This window comes from Phyllostomus discolor, chromosome 5, assembly GCF_004126475.2.
Source record: "Phyllostomus discolor isolate MPI-MPIP mPhyDis1 chromosome 5, mPhyDis1.pri.v3, whole genome shotgun sequence".
NCBI lineage: Eukaryota > Metazoa > Chordata > Mammalia > Chiroptera > Phyllostomidae > Phyllostomus > Phyllostomus discolor.
Genome location: NC_040907.2, coordinates 80,261,089 through 80,279,367, shown reverse-complemented (window position 1 = coordinate 80,279,367; position 18,279 = coordinate 80,261,089). Strand labels below are relative to the sequence as shown.

The following is an 18,279-nucleotide window of genomic DNA, read 5'->3' as shown; positions in this document are numbered from 1 at the left end:
TTCAACTGAAGAACAATTTTACTTATTTTGAGTTGCATATTGCAATATTATAATATTGACTTAATGAGGATTTGCTTTTCTAATTATTTTTTAAATGGAAAAGTAATATTTGCCAATGTTTTGTAGAAGGTTCAAATAGCTTCCCAATCACTCTTTTATTAAAGTTTTAAAAAGTTTGAAGTATAACCCATACAGAAAAATGCACAAATCATAAGTGTACAACTCAGTGAATTTTACCAAAATGAATACTGCAATGAATCACTATGATGACCAAGGTAAAAAGCACTACCAGTACCCCAAAAGCTCCCTTGGTGCTCCCCCTAATCACTAGCTCCTCTTTTTCTCCTTGAACACAACCGTATCCTGACAACCATATCCTGATTTCTACCGCTATAGATTAATTTTTCCACTTTGTACTGTATATAAATAGAATTATACTGTATGAACTCATGTCTGACTTCTTCACTCACCAAGTTTGTGAAATGCATTTGTATCATTGTGTGCAGTTAATTTCATCCATTATTATTGCTTTAATTTCATTTCATGACTATGCCCACAAATAAGCTATCTGTTCTATTATTGGTAGATATTTTGATTGTTTCTAGTTTGGGGCTTGGGATGGTTAATTTTATATGTTAACTTGACTGAGGCATTGGCTACCCAGATATTTGGTCTGATATTCTGAGTGTTTCTGTAAGTGTGTTTTTGCATGAAGTCAACATTTAAATCAATATGATGGAGGAACTCAAGAATTGGAAAACTTTAGTTTCAGGTAATAGTTAATAAACTTAGTAATGAATGCATATAAAAAGCTACTGTTTCCGGAACTAAGGAGATGACTCACCCTGACTCCAGAAGACCATAAAAAATTCGACCTCTGTGCCCCAGCAGGGTTACTGCAAGCAAATGAAATGTTGCCTCTGTGCTCCAAGGAGAGACATCCAACTACCCAGGACATAGGACACAGATATAGAATCACTCAGGACATAGGACACAGATAAAGACCCAGCCTTGGACACAAACAAAGAATCACTAGTCAACAGGTGAGAGGATGCTAGGGACATTGCTGGACTGTAGCTTTTATCTGATTAACTTTTTCCTGTGTTCCAAATCCCTTAACTACACTTTTTTTCCCCCTGAATTCTGAACCACTTACCTACACTTTTTCCTCCTTATAAAAAAAGGCTGGTTTGAAATGAAATGTAAGATAGTCTTTTAGAATACATACATATGTGAGTGGGGACCCAAAGAAAACAGAACTATATTCTGGAGGGTCCCTTGTAATACAGGCTTCCCCCACCAGGAGAGTGTTCTAGGAACCCATCTGTATCAGTGTACCAGCTGGCATTGTTGTGAGAGGCTGCATTCAGATTCAGTGGATTTTATTTTTTTGAAGACTCAACACATTTGCCAATTTCATGATGGATGATTTACAAGTGCACCTGCCCACACCACACTGAATGTTCAGCAGTTTATGAACAAAAACAGCATGACCCCATGCCCTACCTCCCTGTTTACCCCACCTTGCCCCAAGAGATTTTTTTGTTTGTCTGCTTCCCTGGATGAAAAAAGTCCTCAAAGGGCAATGGTTTGCCGATGTGAAAGAGGTGAAACAAAATATGGCAGAAACACTAAAAGACATCAAAACTGATAAGTTCAAAAACTATTTTGAGCAGTGGAAAAAAGATCTCGATAGGTATATTGCTTCAAATGGAGAGTACTTTGAAGGTGACTGAAGTTTAAACATGTAAGAATAAATACACAAATTTTTATAAATTCCGGGTTTTTTGGGGTTTCCTCTTGCACTCGTTTTTCAATTGGTTCTGTTTCTCTGGAAAACCGTGACTAATTCAGAGCTGTTATTGATAATATCACTGTGACATTTATGAACAAGTCTTTTGGTGTACATGTGCATTCTTTTCTCCCAGTTGTAGAGCTAGGAGGGGAATTGCTAGAATACAAAGGTAAGCATATGTGTAACTTTAGTAGATAGTGGCTGACAGTTTTCCAGTGTGATTATGCGAGCTTCTCACCATCTCCACCTGTCCACCAGCAGGGTGTGAGTGCTCCCCTTGCTCCACACTCAGGTGGACTTGGTATTGGTCATAATGTTGTTAGTGTTTCGAATTTTAACACTCCCCTAGACAAGTGATTGAGGAAGACTTCAGAATAACCCCAGGCCCACAACCATCTGAGTGCTATCACACAATGTACCTTGAGCCAGAGCCACCTAGATGAGTCACTCCCAAGTTCTTTGTCCAAAGAAACCATGAGAGAGAATGACTGTTGTTGTTTTAAGCCATTCTGTTCTGGGGTGATTTACTATACAGCAATAAGATAATTGGAACAATTACTTACTGTAAAACCAGTTGGTATGTTTGGATCCTTAGAAACAAATGAATATAGTTCAACTTTATTAAACTGTCTTATTCAAAGAAAAATATTCTAAATATCAAAATCAAATCACGGCTCTTCTCTTATGCTCTATAACTACTCAAAGTTTTGCCATATTTAAGTTTACCTTGATTGTCTAGACTCCAAGTTATTCTCCCATGATATTTTCAAAACATTACTCCACTGTCTTCTAGATTTCAGTATTGCCGGAGGAGGTCTGTTATAACTCTTACACTTTTTCCCAGAGGTAACCTATTTTTTTCCTTTGGAAAACACTAAAATTTTTTTTTTAGTCCTAGTGTTCTAAAATTTCTACGGACACGCCTAAGTATAGCTGGGTGTCATTTTGTTCATATGCTTTTGTTGAGCATTTTCAGTTTGAAGAACTCAGTGTATTTTTTGAAACAAAGCACTTTATTATGTATTTAATTACATCTTCTTTTTCATTGTTTTTAGAACTGTTTTTAGATAAACACTGAGCCTTTTGTATTTATTATCACTGACTTAATTTTTCTCTTATATTATCTATGTCTTTTTCCTTTCTTTTAATCTGGCCTTTTGAAAGATGTTCTTTTTATCAACCATGTCCCCAAATTGGTCTTTAAGTATTTCCATCCCACTATTTAGCTTCTTCATTGAATTACTTTTTTAATAATTATTTCAAATTCTGATAATTCTATTTTGTTTTTAATTGATTCCCTTTGTCCCCATAGCAACCAGTACTTGTTTTAATGAGGCAATAATCTCCAAAGTCTCTGTGAGCATAATTAGACATTTTATATGTTATCTCTCATTATTTTTTCTCTGTTTCCTCAGAGGCCATTCTGTGTTCATCAAAGCCTGTCTCATCTCTTCTTGATTTGCCTGAATGCCTGGTGATTCTTTACTGACTATTCATATACATATATATGAAGAATCATGTTGACTAATATAGGCCAATGGATTTTGCTAATAGGTGTGTTTACTCAGAAGGCCATTTTATGAATGGGAAAGCTCTGTAAAAGTGGGTGGATTTGCCACAATCAAGCTTCCATTTAGTCATCAAGCTCAAGACCATCACAATTACTCAAGGGGAAAGAGTTTTATCTGGGGATGGAATTCTTGCAGTGGAGCTGAGATCTGTACTTATGGTGGAGGCTTTAAAGCCCTTGAGGCTAAACAATAGTTCCACCTCCACTCAAACCCCCATTCCCTTCTCAGGAAGATCTGCTCTCTTCAGAATGCAGTCATTGATGCTGAGGGTAAATAGCTGCTCTGTATATGGAATGGGGAAGGAGGGCCTAAGTGGCTCAGCTGTTCTGTGGCTTTTCTGTTGTGTGATTAACTTCCCTGATTACTGCCCTAGGCCCATATTTGTTTTTTACTTGCTGGCCCTAAGCTTAGAATCTCTCTAGGGAAGGATCATGGCTGAAGCTTTCTGACTGGCATGCTTTGGCTTACAAGCTACTCTGCTTTGGTACAGTGATATAGTCCTATTGGTTCTCTGACTCCAGGAAATGTGTCCAAGTCATCCGAATTTCAGCTTTTTGTTTTCAGCATTCTAATAGACTTATTCACCCTTCATATATGTTTATCAACATTTTCATAGGATCTTGGGACAGAGGGTAGGTAAATAAACACACTTTGCCTTCTTGAACTGGGATTTCTTGAACTTGTACTTTTAAGTCTAAAAATATTTTATTTACTCAATAAAGCATTTTTATATTTTCCTAAAACAGACAGAGAAATAATATAATTACCTTTATTTTTCTAATGAAAAAATAGCAGGTCCAAAAAGTCAAAATTACCTTGTCCATTATCATCTTCCTAAAAAGTACAGTACCACACTTATTAAACACTTGGTCTTTGAGTCAGACATCTAGGGTAGACTCTTGGTTACTCCACTTACTAACTAGGTGACAATGTGCAATTACTTAAACTCTCTGGGACTCAGCTTTCTTGTCTGTGAACTGGGGATAATAATACCTTCTATGTATGGGGTTATGACATTTGCATACTCAGCACAGTGCCTGGTGTGTAGTAATCTATTAATGGTAGCTAGTAGCGGCAGCAGCAGCTGAGGCAGCAGCACTGTCATCCCAGTTCCCTTGTCCTATCTTCTCCTAGGCATAGCTGCTCTAATTAGTCAGAGTTATGAAACATTTATGGTTTTGAGTTTTGTTTGGATGACCTTCAATCCTGCCTTTGGTTTAATCTCCAGATTACAGGGAGCCCTGTGAAGATAAGGGAGTACAAATTAAATATAGATCATGGAACAGTGTGAATATAATAATAATGCCTTATGTTTTTATAGCAAAGATTTTCCAGTATTATCTCATTTATTCTTTCAAAATATTATGATGTATAGAGTTTATGTATTTATTGGACATTTTTATCCAAGACCCCTTTTTTTTTTTTGAGTGAGTTAACTTTCTGGGCATCTGTTGTAGGGCAGAGTGATAGTTCTCCCAACTAACAGAGGCTTTTCAAATGACCCATTGAAATCAAATGTATTTTTCCTGACACTTGAGGACTTTGTTCTAGTGATAGATACACTTACTTTTAGCAACTAACACAGGTGTTCTTTGGTAAGCATATAGTGAAAAGTGCTATCTTACTCTAAGAGTTTAAAAGTTTTAAACTTTTGAACTCTTTTTAATTTTAAATAGGGCAGTCCTACACAGAATTTCAATATATAAAATAGACCAAAGTGGGGGCTGCCCTGACTGAGGAACGTCGGGGACCTGAAGCTGCCATCAGAAAACCCCTTTGCCTTCAGCTGCTGTCAGCAGGAGTTTTCCAGTTTCTATGAAAAAGATGCCATTTTTAAGAGCTTTCTTTATGCACGCAACCAATATCCACAATAATTTTAACCCTTTCAATAAGCACTCTGGGAAGACATCTACTATCCCATTATTATAGTAAGGAGACCAAAGTTCAAAGAAATGAGTTACATACAACAGCCCACAGTTGATAACAGAATATTTGAATTTTTACTCAGGACTGGCTTCAAGCCTATGCCTATTTCCTGCCTCAAAATGAATGAGAAAACCTGTAAGCTCCTATCTGGCAACAGAATTCTATTACCTCAAGATACTTTAAGAGAGAGTACAAAGCTGATCAAAACGATTATCACTGGACCAAAACCCAGATAGAGGAGGGGCTCTAAGTACAGACAAAATGAAAAATTTGAGTGGAAACAGAGAGATCAATTTCAATTAGTCAGGTTTCTTCAGTCATTGGCTCTTTCTAAATTTATTGTAGCAACAAATGTCATTTTAGATGTTTTAATCCCAAGTATTTTTGCTCAGTTTCATCTTTTTCAATAGGAAACTTTACTACTCACAGCCATTGGCTTCTCTTTAGTTTATGGTTGATGACCTACTTTCAGATCTGCTCTGTTTGGTACTGAATTTTCTGGGCTCTCATGAGAGGCAAGGCCCTGCACCAAGTGCTCAGGGGCATCATTCGTGCCCTTAAGACTCTATCACAAGGTCAGAATGAGGGATACACATACCTGTAGGAGATAACAAGAAACACACACGACATACTCCAATGGGAAGCACAGAGATTATTAGTGGAATGCAGAGGTGGGAAAGGTCACTGTGCTCTGGCAGTTGAGGAAGACTTTGTGGTGGAAGAGGAGTTTGAACTAAACCTCCAGGATAGGTAGGGCTTTGAGGAAGAAGAAAAGAGAGGTGAGGATAATTTCAGGTGGGAAAACAGGCAACCAATAGGACTGCCTGGCAGGAGAAGAGGACTTGTGTCTGCCAGTACCATTCCCTACTTGCAAGGACAGAGGTACTTTCTGCTGACCCCATTTTGATAAAGGAATATAGGCCCAGTGAAAGTACCTCATTCTATATGAGCCAGTCTTGAGCCTTTGGGGAACAAAATTGTTCCCCTAAAACAGTGTCTCACAAAAAGAGAGGAAAGGCCACTTCTACATGTGATGATCCATCTGTGTCCTGGAGGTCACATGCAGCCCAGGATGGCTATGAATGCAGCCCAACACAAAATCATAAATTTAGTTAAAGCATTATGAGATTTTTTATGATTACATGTTGCAATGCATTTAATGTGTGGCCTAAGACAACTCTTCTTCCAGTGTGGCCCAGAGACACCATAAGTTTAGATGCCCCTATATGTTGTCCCTTATTCTGCACCTTGGGACAGGAATTATGTGGATCAAAGTCTTCCTGACACAAAAGTCTGGTCTGTATTAGTTTCCCAGGGCTGCCTAAAAATGCACCACAAACTAGGTGGATTAGAACAGAAATTTCTTTTCATACAGTTCTGGAAACCTGTCTAAAATCATAGGTGGTAGCATGGCCATGCTGTCTCTAAAACCTGTAGTGGGGAATCCTACCTCCCTCTTCCACCTCCTGGTTACTTACTGTGCAGTCCTTGGCTTTCCTTTGCTTGCAGCTTCAAATAATCTCTGCCTCCATTGTCACATGACCATGTTCTTGCTGTGTGTTTGTCTCCACTGCTTTTAAGGACATCAGTCACAGCAGACTAAATGCCCACTCTACTCCAGTATGACCTCATCTTAACTAACTATATTTGCAACAACTGTATTTCCAAATAAGGTCATTCTCTGTACGGGGGGAATAGGGCCTTCACATACCTTTGGGGGGACATAAGTCAACCCATAACAGGGAAGAATAGGATGATTGTGGAACTCTAGAAGGAAAGTTTTGGCTGAAGAGGAGGAGTGAGACTTTGAGGACTGGTTAGCACCTGCCTCAGAGCCTGGTCCCCTGGAGGCCCCCCTTGGACTTCTGTTTGGCTTCTTGAAGACAGTAGTTTCAAGTGAACTAAAAGAATGTTTTCCTGACAAATCTCTGTGAAACTTTGGGGTTGTGAGGAAATGAATGAAGCACGGAACCTGGGGAAAGAGGGAGGAAGGGAAGGGAGAAGAAATGACACTCCCTTGTGGCTACAAGTACTTGATTGGTAGTTCTCAAGAGTGTCATCAGTATGACTTCGTGACCACAGAGCAGGGTGCAGAGTCCAGTTCCACATCATTTCAATCCCCATGAGATATGGCCCAGCCAAACAGGAACCTGGGAAAGGTACATGGCCACATTCACAATTTAGTTTGTTGGGAAGAAAATATTTACAGGAAGTTAGCTGCCACTTGGGGTAGAAGTAACAGACTTCGACCACTATATCCAGTGGCATAATTGGATACAGGTTCAACTTGAACCCAGAAGGCAAGTTGCTCTGATGGAAAAGAGCCCTGATGGAAAGATGCCTTGTTGTCAGGGTGTCCACAAAAAAGACTTAAGGCACATCGTAAGAGCTTTTAGAACAATCAAAGAGGCTTAGGAGGAAGGTCCCATAATTGCTGTGCAGAGACAAGCCTAATAAAAACATTCCAAGTGTCTCCTCACTTGGCTACTGAGTGGCTCAAGCAATCTCTGTTCCCCACACCTACCCAGTTGGTATTTGGAGTGTGACATGTTCCCATTGCTTGCCAAACACACAAAATCTGACTTCATTAAAAATAAAGCAGGGTATACACAGAAAAGCAACAAACAACAAGGAGAAAAATCAGTAAGCAAAGGGTGGCATTTTACCTAAAACACATATAACTATTGTCCTTATATTAAGAATGTAATAAGAATGATAGAAAGATAAGTAAAATAAAATTAAAAGTCCAGAAAGAGATACAGGAACACATCTAAGGTATGATAAAGGTGATATCTCAAATATATGGAAAGTTGGATTTCTCAATAAAAGGTGTTGGGACAACTGAAAAGCTGTATGTCACACAAAATACCAGGAAAAATTCCAAATGGGTTCAGAGGTCTCAAGATAAAAAATGAACCCATCTATTTTTCTGAGAAAACTTGCTTGGGTGAATTTCCCACCTAGGAGCAGGGAAAACTTTCTGTGACTCAATAATCAGAAGAAATAAAGGAAAAGATTGACAAACCTAACCTAGTATAAATAGAATCTTTTGAATGACAAACTGAGAGAAACATCTGCAGTTTATTCAACAAGGGACTATGTTCCCTGACAGTTTAAGCACAGCTAAAATAAATCATCATCAATGACAAAGAAAAACTGATAGAAAAATGAGCAAAATGTACAAACAGACAATTCATGGGGAGGCAAAAGAAAAGGAAAATAGCTTTTAAATATATGAAAAATGTTCAACCAGACTTTCAACAAGAGAAGTTAAGATTTAAATTTTACTGAGATATTTCTTACCTATCAGATTGGTGAAAACTCTGAAAGGTCAACAATACATTCTGTGGACTGGGCTTGGAGCATCTGACACTTCACTTATTGTAGGTAACAGTGCAAAATGGTACAGCCTCTATGGAGAGTTCAGCAACATCAAAGAAAATTACATGTGCCTTTGCCCTTTGATCCAGCTTCTGAGAAACCTCCCAAATACACCTTCACCAATACAAAACAAGTTTGCACAAAAATCTTAGTTGCAGAATAATTTGTAACTGCAGAAGATTGGAAATACAAATGTCCATCAGTGAGGACTTGGTTAATCAACCAGTACTAAGGGACTAGTACACAATGAAGTACTTGGCAGCCATATAAAAAGAATGAGGAAGAGTTCTGTAGGCACTTGGTGTTCTCTAGGATGCACTGCTAAGCATAAAAAGGTGCAACACAGTGGTGTGCTATCCTATATGTTTACTCTATGTAAAATAAGAGTAAATAAAAATATACATATACATATATATTTCTTATGCACTCACACACATATGTGTGTATATATGTTCTCATTATTTTGTAGAAAGAAATACTGGAAGGATAAACCAGGAACTATGGTCACCTATAATAGATGTGGGGAGAAGACTGCAGCTGAGGGGATAAGAAAAGAAGCAAGACATCTCTAAGGAAACCTTTTATATATTTTTGATTTTTAACCATGAAAATGTGTTATGTGGTGAATAATAAAATTAAAAAAAAGAAAAATAATAAGCATTTTAGTTAGGTTATTAAACAGCCATCAGAAAGCAGAGAGATTCTTGAGTCAAAATTTTCTCCATAAAATGATTACTAACACACAGCATCTCAGGCACTACTTTGGAAATAGTAGTAAACACAGAGAGTGAGTGATCAGCCCAGTTGCCTGATGACAGGCTGGCTCACAGCTAGTTCTGGAATTGCATGGAAAAAAACCATGGTGAAAACTGGTGGCTCTGGAGACAGACAGACTTGGGTTTACTCTGCTCTTGTCACTTTCTGGGAGGTGAGTTTAAGAAAGCAACTTCTCAGTGTCTGTCAACAGGTAAATGCATAAAGAAGTTGTGAGATGTCACATGTATACATATATGTACACCCACATATATATCACACACACACAATCCAGGAAGTATCCAGCCATTTAATATGACAAATAGGAACAGTTATGAAGAAGATACAAGGTACAAAAAACATTGTACACAGGACAATGATGCCTCAGTCCCCTTCAAAGTAGGCACTTTGGGACCTCACACAGCTCTTCCAATCACCATCAGCTGCCCCATTGTATTTTCCTGAATCTCACTGACAGACTGAAATCTCTTCCCTTTTAAAGGTGATTATAGTTTTGGGAAAAGCCAGAAGCCACAGGGTGCCAAATCTGGGCTGTAGGGTCAGCTGAGTGATTTGATGTTTTGCCAAAAAACTGTGCAGGAGTGGGTACATTGTCATGATGAAGCCAATCAACAATTGCTCATAGCTGAATCATCCAAACAGTTTCTGCCAAGGAATGTCCAAGCTTAATGCAAAATTTGATGCAGATTCATTGTTCTACTCAGTCATTTTGAATGCGATGGCCACACAGTACACATGCTCACTCGGTGATGTCTTCTGCCCCCACTGACTAGTACAGTGAAGTTGTCATTGTTCACACATGTGCATTCCAGTCCACTGTCTCTGGCTGCCAGGTTACAACAATGTCACACAAACTGTTATTATATTTATAATGGCTGGAGTTTTTCCAGAGAGATCTCATATATATTATATAATATATATAATGTATAATATTAATATGATATGATATATATTACACAATATATAATAATATATGTATATATAATATTATATTATTCAGCCATGAAAAAGAAGGAAGTAGAACATGAAGGCATTATGCTAAGCGAGATCAGTGAGACAGATCAGTGTGTGACCTCACTTATATGTGGAATCTTAAAAAAGATAAACTAGTAAAAACAGAGTAGAATGGTCTTTACCAGGGTGGGGGTGGGAGTGGGAGAAAGGAAGAGATGCTGTTTCAGGGTGCAGACTCACAACTGCTAGATGAACAGGTTCCAGAGACCTGAGGCACAGCATAGCGGTCACAGCCAACAATACAGCTGACACTCGAACAAGAGTTTGCTCTGCTCTGGTCCACTCACATGTAAATTTTTTTCCAATAAATATGTGCAGTACTGTAAATATGTTTTCCTTATGAGTCTCCTAATAACATTTCCTTTTCTATAGCTTATTTTATTGTAAGAGAACACTATATAATACAAAATATGAGTTAATCGACTGTATATGTTATCAGGAAGTCTTCTGGTCAATAGTGGGCTATTAGTAGTTAAGTTTTTCTGTGAGGTCAAAAATTATATATGAATTTTTTACTGCAGGGGGTGGTTCGGTGTTCAAGGGTATTATAAACTTCAAAGTTGCTAAGAAACTGGAGATTAATTGTTCTCACCACAAAAAAGAAATGGTAATTATGTGTCATGATAGAGTGATTAGCTAACATGATAATCATATTGCAATATATAAATGCATCACACTTACTTACAAATGTCAGATGTCAATTATATCTCAATTGAAAGAAAGAAAGAAAGAAAGAAAGAAAGAAAGAAAGAAAGAAGGAAAGAAAGAAAAGAAAGAAAGAGAAAGGAAGGAAGGAAGGAAGGAAGGAAGGAAGGAAGGAAGGAAGGAAGGAAGTTAAAGAGAGAAGCAGCTTGACCTCTCCTCATCTTTTTCCTCACCTGTACAGGAGCTGTGAAGATAATACCTTTCACACTGGTACTGGCTCCAATGAAATGTTGCACAACATGGTACCTGGCCCACACAAAATTAGTCCCCTCCCCTCCTTTGTGGAAGGACCTACAAATTCTAGGAAGAAGAGGTGACGGTGAGGTCAGGAGGCCTTGGCCAAGGGAGGGCTGGAATCAGAGGACAATGCACTTCTCTTTGGAGCAATCCAGCAGTTTTGTTTTCAGTTTCCCAGAGTCCACAAGTATTGGAAAGCAAAAGTTCTCACAGACGGCATGGAGAGGCATTTCCAGGGTCATGAACTGTGCATAGTGGGAGGCTCTCTGAACACTCGCCCTGCAGCCCAGAATTTAGACCTGGTCACTGCTGGCTTCCCCATCTGCTTCCTACACCTTTGCAGTGTGGTTTCACTGTCTCTCTGGAATTCTCCTGCAAAGGCTATTAAGAACTTTAGATGTCTTTGTTTTCTTTTGACCTTTGACTAAGAAAAGTGTTTCAATGCCTGCAACAAGGGAAGAAATCAGCTTTGAAAAGTGGCTATGGAAGATTTTTAAATTGTTGAGCTCAGTTTAGATGTTATTGGAACCAGAACTGGAATTATTTTTCCATTTATATAATTCTGTCTCAAGAAGAGTCAGAGACACAAAGCACCTTCCAGTTCCTGGGACCTCCAAAGGCGTCTGCAGCCAAGGGACAAAGAATGGCTGGGGAGTCCAACAGGAAACAAAAGGGGGCCTGGCGTTGGTTCCAGAATTGCTCCCAGTAGATAGATACTGATTCCCAGTGGGCAATCAGTTTCTGAGTCTGACTGATTAAGGAAAACAACAAAAATTATAACATTAGGTAAATCAGTCTCAAAGCTCATTCATTCATTCATTCATTCATCAAATAAACATGCATTGAGTGTCTGTAACACCAGCTTGCATTCTAGCTTGGGAAGAAAGAAACTGAGAAATCTGATTAAGGTACTTGCTATGGTTGAGAGAAGTAAAGTCAGGAGCGGTTTTTGTTCGTAGGTTTGGAAGGAATCTTCATGGTCATCTCACCTTACCTCTTGCTGTACAGGTGAAAACACAGAGACCCAGAGCAGTCCTGCCTGAGAACAGGCAGCTGCCTCCTAACCCCAAGTGTAGTACTATTTCCATCACAACCTGCTGGTTCAGAGAACAACTCTGAAATATGTGAGGGAGAGAAAAAAGCTAGAAAATATGTATTATTTCATGTGGTAGAGAAAGTGAATTGATGACTTAATTTTCCTCGTTAAAATTCTGGAAGAAGAGAAGTCTTTGAAGACAGGTGCTAGGTGGGTGGGGGGAAATGTACTTAATTAATCATTTTATGATTCACTCATAAATATGGGCTTCTTGGAATAACTTCTATGCTGGGGGGCGGTGCAGGGAGGAAAAAAATTAGGACAACTCTAATAGCATAATCAATAAAATATTGATTATATACTTTAAAAAAAGGATCCTGAAGGAAGGCTTTGGCATGCTTCACTGCACTAATGAAAGATGAGTCACCTTACCATCTTACATATTGGTTTCTTCTTTAAAATATGTCCCTTTGAATAAAAGGGCCTAACTATCATGGTTGAACTTGGATTCACTTGGTCTCTATGGCAACCACAGCAAATCCCCTCAAGTCACAGGAAGAAGAGCACTTGACATCTTGAAGCACAATAGACAGACCCTTTATATCACTTCATTCCTCTCATTGATAGAAGAGAAGGAGACACCATCAAACACATTCCAGAGCTGCAGCATAAAGACCTTTCTGCACCCAGCCTGCTCTTGAAGCTGCTGCCAAGTTCAAGAATCACTCATGTATATCACTACTTGTAAGTGACATCAGATCACTTTCTGACACTACCACCCCACACCCAAGCAGAATTGAGTCTGCTTATAATTTAGATGTATCAGAAATTGGTTTGGCTGCATAATACAGACAATCCAAATGAGCAGAGGCTGAAACACTCCAGGGTTTATTTTTTCACATAAAACTGCCTGGAGGTAGGCTACCTAGTCTGCCCACAGTTGCTCAGAGCTCCCTCTGGTAAACTGCTCCACCAACCATCCCTAGAACATGACTCTCTTCCTTATGGTGCAAAACCCCTCACAACCTCATTTCAGGTAGCAAGAAAAGGAAGGGATGACATGATGGGTGTGTGCCAACTACCTTTCTATGAGTTTTTTACCACAGTGGCTGCACGCACTTTTGGACTAACCAGCACTTAATTACTTGGTTACACCTGGTTGCAGGGGAGATAGGGCAATACAGTCTTGATTTCTGATAGTCTTATGCCCTTTTAAAAGGCAGAGGTTCTATCATGAGGATGGAGGGGAGTCAGTAGTCCCTGGCATGTAATCTAGGTCCTTGAAGAGCTGCATGAACTTCTGATGCTTCTCAGTCCAAACTATAACTCAATTTTGGCTCCTAGTTTTGGTCCACATGTCCACTGGTTAAAATAGTCTTTCTATAATCATGGGCAGCGATAACCAGATTATAATGTTGGTGGAGAGGTTACCCCTCAGTATAGGAGCAGCAGCGCCTGAGGGCCTCGGTGGTATGACTAGAACTGGCTGACACATGTGCCCTTAGGCGGATATGTGCTCCTGTTCTCCCCAAGTCCTAAGGAGCAGCATGCTCAAGTTGGGCACGCCTGGACACAGCATAAGGCAGAAGGATGCCACCCCCACTCCCATGGACACACTGATTGCTGGAGCCCCAGTCTGAGTATGGGGGTCAGCAGTTGAGGGGGAGGCTGAGAAAGCCAGGGACTCTAGGATCTGGAGGCTCAGGTGCATGGAGGCTGGATTCAGGTACAGCTTCTTCTGCTGGGTTATTTATGGGATAATCCTGCTTGTCTGTCATTAGGATTAGAGAGGGTCATATTTTCCAGCAGTCTGGCTTTACAGCTTCAAAAAGCGAAGGCCACAGCAGAACATCATTGTTCAGCTTTTGAGGTTCAAGATAGACTTTTGAACTCCTAGCAGATGTAATAAGTTGTCACAAAGAGCTTCTGTGTCTTCATGCCTGGCTCCTGTGTATGAAAAGCCAATGTTTCTGCCATAGCAACAGACTTGGGGAAAATGCTTAATTCTAAGGACACTAAGAGCCAATGTGCTCAGCTCTGAAGCACATTCTGCTTGGGGAAAGGAAAGAGAGTTGGGGAGGAGGATAATAGAGCAGCAGTGATGGGGGTCTACAGCTGCCTGCTGCCTTTGACCCAGTCTGGGAGGCAGGGTGTCGTGGAACCCCCAGAGTGGTTTGAGCATTTTGTACCCTGAATTTTCCTTGGGGGTCTGAGTTGTGGAAGGCATCCAGGTGTCTCCTGCTCTCTTGTAGCATAGGAAAGGAGAGGTGACAGCATGGTACACCAAGGGAGATGGGACTGAGGTGGTTCCATATAAACCCCCTGCGGGCCTATGGCGCACAGATGCAGCAACATTTTCTTGGAGATCCTAGAGTAAAGGGTGCAGCTGAGTCACAGAAGACTTGAGGACAGTGTACCAAGCACAAGTGTGTATATGCAGCATGTACCCAGACCAGTGGACAGGTCAGCTGACCCACTCAATGCCTCACCTTCTCATAACATTCCCAGAATTTAGATGGCACCCCAAGGAGAGGGAGGGGCAAGTTCTGAATTGACAGAGTTTAAAGCTGAAATGACTCAGAGAGCTCTGAATTGCCTGGTCAAGTCTTTTCTGTCATCAAGGAACATTAGGCTCAAGGTAAAAACAAAGTACAATTATAATAAAGCAAAGAACATTCCATATTTGGCATGCCTGAGTTTATGGTCTGAGAAATTTGAACTTTGCTACAAAATTGTTTGTCAACCAGTTTATTAAAAAAAGTGGACTTTATTTCATATAACCTGAATGACACAGTCAATGAGAAAGAGGTTAGTTCTGGGAGGGTCTCATATGAGTGAATATAGTTACTGTGAAATTTCCTACAAATCTTTATGAATAATTTTTTTTGCTAGTGCACAAATTTAATAAAATGCTATTTAGCCAGGTACTTATTCATATTTGTAGACAAGCAGTTGGATAGAAACCTAATCAAACAAGGGTTTCTTAAGGAGGAAATAATCAGCTTACCAAGGAAGCTATGAGGGAATGCCGCCCTGGCCCTTCACATTCTTACAGGTACCCCTAACCACTTCCTGGCTCATCTTCAAGACAGGCCCTGCTGCTCTGCTCAGCAGCTTCTGCATTTTCACACAATTTTATTCTGTCTCTTCCTCTGTAATATCCTCTGGAAAGCTGGGCACTGCTGTTCTAGGATAATTATGGGCAAAGGACACAATGGGGAGTCTTAGCAGGAGTAACCCTTACATGTGTGTTTTGGCACCTTGTGTCTTCATTGAGTTGCATTCTCTAGCCATAAAAATAAAAAACCATCTGTAAAAGTCTTTCGTGTAGGTGACCAGAGGGCCTTCCCCGGGCTGTGGGCTCCTGCCTCTGGTCACTTAATTATGGACGGTGCACTCCACCCACTGGCTGAGACACTCAGGCTTGTTATGCCGCCTCATTAACTCTACTTCCTGCATATAGATATTGTAGGAGTTAACATAAATCTCAGCACCTGGCACATAGTGGGTGACCATTAATTTTTTCTTTCTTTCTCGGTATCTCTGATGGAGTGGAGAATGACAGAGGGTTTCCTCCACCCCCAACTCCTACTGGAAGCTTTGCATGGAATTTGCTAAAGGTTTGCTATCCCCAGTGATATATTTTGAGGCCATCCACAAAACTATGTACTTATACATCTTTTTTTTATTCATAAGAAATCTGAATATTTGACTTCTCCTTGGTAGGAATACAGGGAAGTCTTCATTTTTCTCATGGGAAAATGATTTGTCAGTCAGATAAGTGTGTCCAAGCTAATTGACCTACCAGAGCTCATTGTTTCAATGGTAAGTATTAAATTATACTAGACAAATATCAGAACATTGCTTCTAACTGCCCAAAGGATGCTAAAAATAGCTGCATACTACAGTGTCATTATCTGGAGCTGGGTGAGGAGACTTAAAAACAATCTAGCTGAGGGCCACTCAAATTTAATCAAGTCCTATTTAAATAAATAGCAACTAAATGTAGTGGGCTTATGCAAAGAAAGAGAAAACAAGGAAATCATTTTTCTATATTGGCTATTAAAATAAACAACACAAAACATAAAACTCTGTTCAACAAATACAGCACAATATAAAATCATGTACTGTAAGATGCCGATTATCCAGAGCCCTTTAGAAAGGAGCTGATAGCAGACTTTTCTGTGTAGCTCAGCATTTATATCTTTAAGCAATGATTTTTTAAGATTTTAAATGGAAAGCTCTCTAAAATATATCACATTTTTCCATACGATCTTAAACAGAGTGTGGAGAACACAACTTAACCTCTTCCTGACTTGTGATCTCAGTTAATTCTTATTTGTGTCAACTGTAGTAGTTCTCTCTTTTCCACAGGGGATGCATTCCAAGACCCCCAGTGGATGCCTGAAACAATGGATGGTACCGAACCCTGTACTCACACCCTGTTTTTTCCCATCCATGCATAGCTATGCTAAAGTTCAACTTATAAATTAGGCACAGGCAGAGATTAACAAAAATAACTACTAATAAAATAGAACAATTGTAATGATGTACTGTAATAAAACTTACATGAATGTGGCATTATTAAATAAAATAAGGGTGACTTGAACACACATCCTATAATAGAGTGACAGTTGATCTGATACCTGAGATGGCTCCTAAGTGACTGATGGGCAGGCAGCTCACATGGCATGGAAACAATGGACCAGGGGATGATTCCCATATGGGCAGGACAGGGCAAGACCGCACGAAATTTCATCACACTGCCCCAAACAGCATGCACTTTAAAATGTATAAATTGTTTATTTCTACAATTTTCCATTTAATATTTTTGGACCAGAGTTGACCATGGATAACTGAAATTGTGAAGGTAAAATACAGATGAGAAGGGACTACTGCACATACAGTCCAGGGTTAATACAACAATGCCCTCAAAAGCAATTTAGGTACACAAGACTGTTTGCCTTTTTAGTAGTTCCAGATTTCTGTGTGTTTTTCTGTATCTACTCTTGCTATAGTCACATCTCACTGCTGTCATAAGCCTGTCTCTAGTGTTCCTTTCCTCCTTCCTTATCTCTTTTAGTGATCGGTAAGTCAGATCCAAGTTTTCCAAAGCTTTTTGTAAACTAGGAGTAAATGATTCTGAATGAAGTTTTAAAAGGAAAGGATGTGAGCTTTGGTGAATGGACTTATAAGACATATTTTATTCAAAGATTGTTTTGTACATTCTTTTACCCTGCTATTTTTATATATTTGACTATACCTTGTTATCAATTGAAAACTTTTTATAAACTATGAAGGGCTGTACAAATATAAGGTAGTGTTTAAATCTTTAGGGATTTTTGTACAACCAGTTTTTAGTCCCTGGCCAGCCAGGCAGGCCCTGAAATGACCATACTTGTTCACACACTGAAGGACAAATCATCATCATCACGTGACTGGGCAAATATAGTGAGATGACACCAGTAGTGTAAGAAGAAATTGCACCTGGGTTATGGATTTTATATTTAGGAGTCATAATAGGCTCCAGACTACTTTTTGCAACAAGCACATTAGGGCATCCTGGCCGCCAGGTTGTCATAGGCAATAGGCTTGCCAGATGGTTAGGATGGGCTTCTAGGCAGAGTTCTATAACCGTCCTGGAGGCTGGTGGGGTCTGGGACACCTGGAACCTTTAGGCCAGTCTTTTTTTGTCACAAGCAGCCTTAGTGGTTTATCCCAGTTTGCTGCACAATATTATCACTTTACATGTATGTCCTAGTGTGAAAAAAAAGCACTAGGAACTGGTATTCCATGATTACAATGGATCACCAGGTCGACTTATGCTTCCCCTTACCTGT

The 18,279-nt window shown here is 39.6% G+C and overlaps 1 long non-coding RNA gene across 1 annotated transcript; it reads right to left on the bottom strand.

The window, feature by feature from the left end:
• Window positions 1–1,567: 1,567 nt before the first annotated feature.
• Window positions 1,568–17,845, bottom strand: LOC118500446. The gene is made up of 3 exons (XR_004903005.1): window positions 17,833–17,845; window positions 16,711–16,713; window positions 1,568–1,805 (listed from the first exon to the last, which is right to left on the bottom strand). It is a non-coding gene; the product is annotated as an uncharacterized LOC118500446 (long non-coding RNA).
• Between the last annotated feature and the right edge of the window lie 434 nt (window positions 17,846–18,279).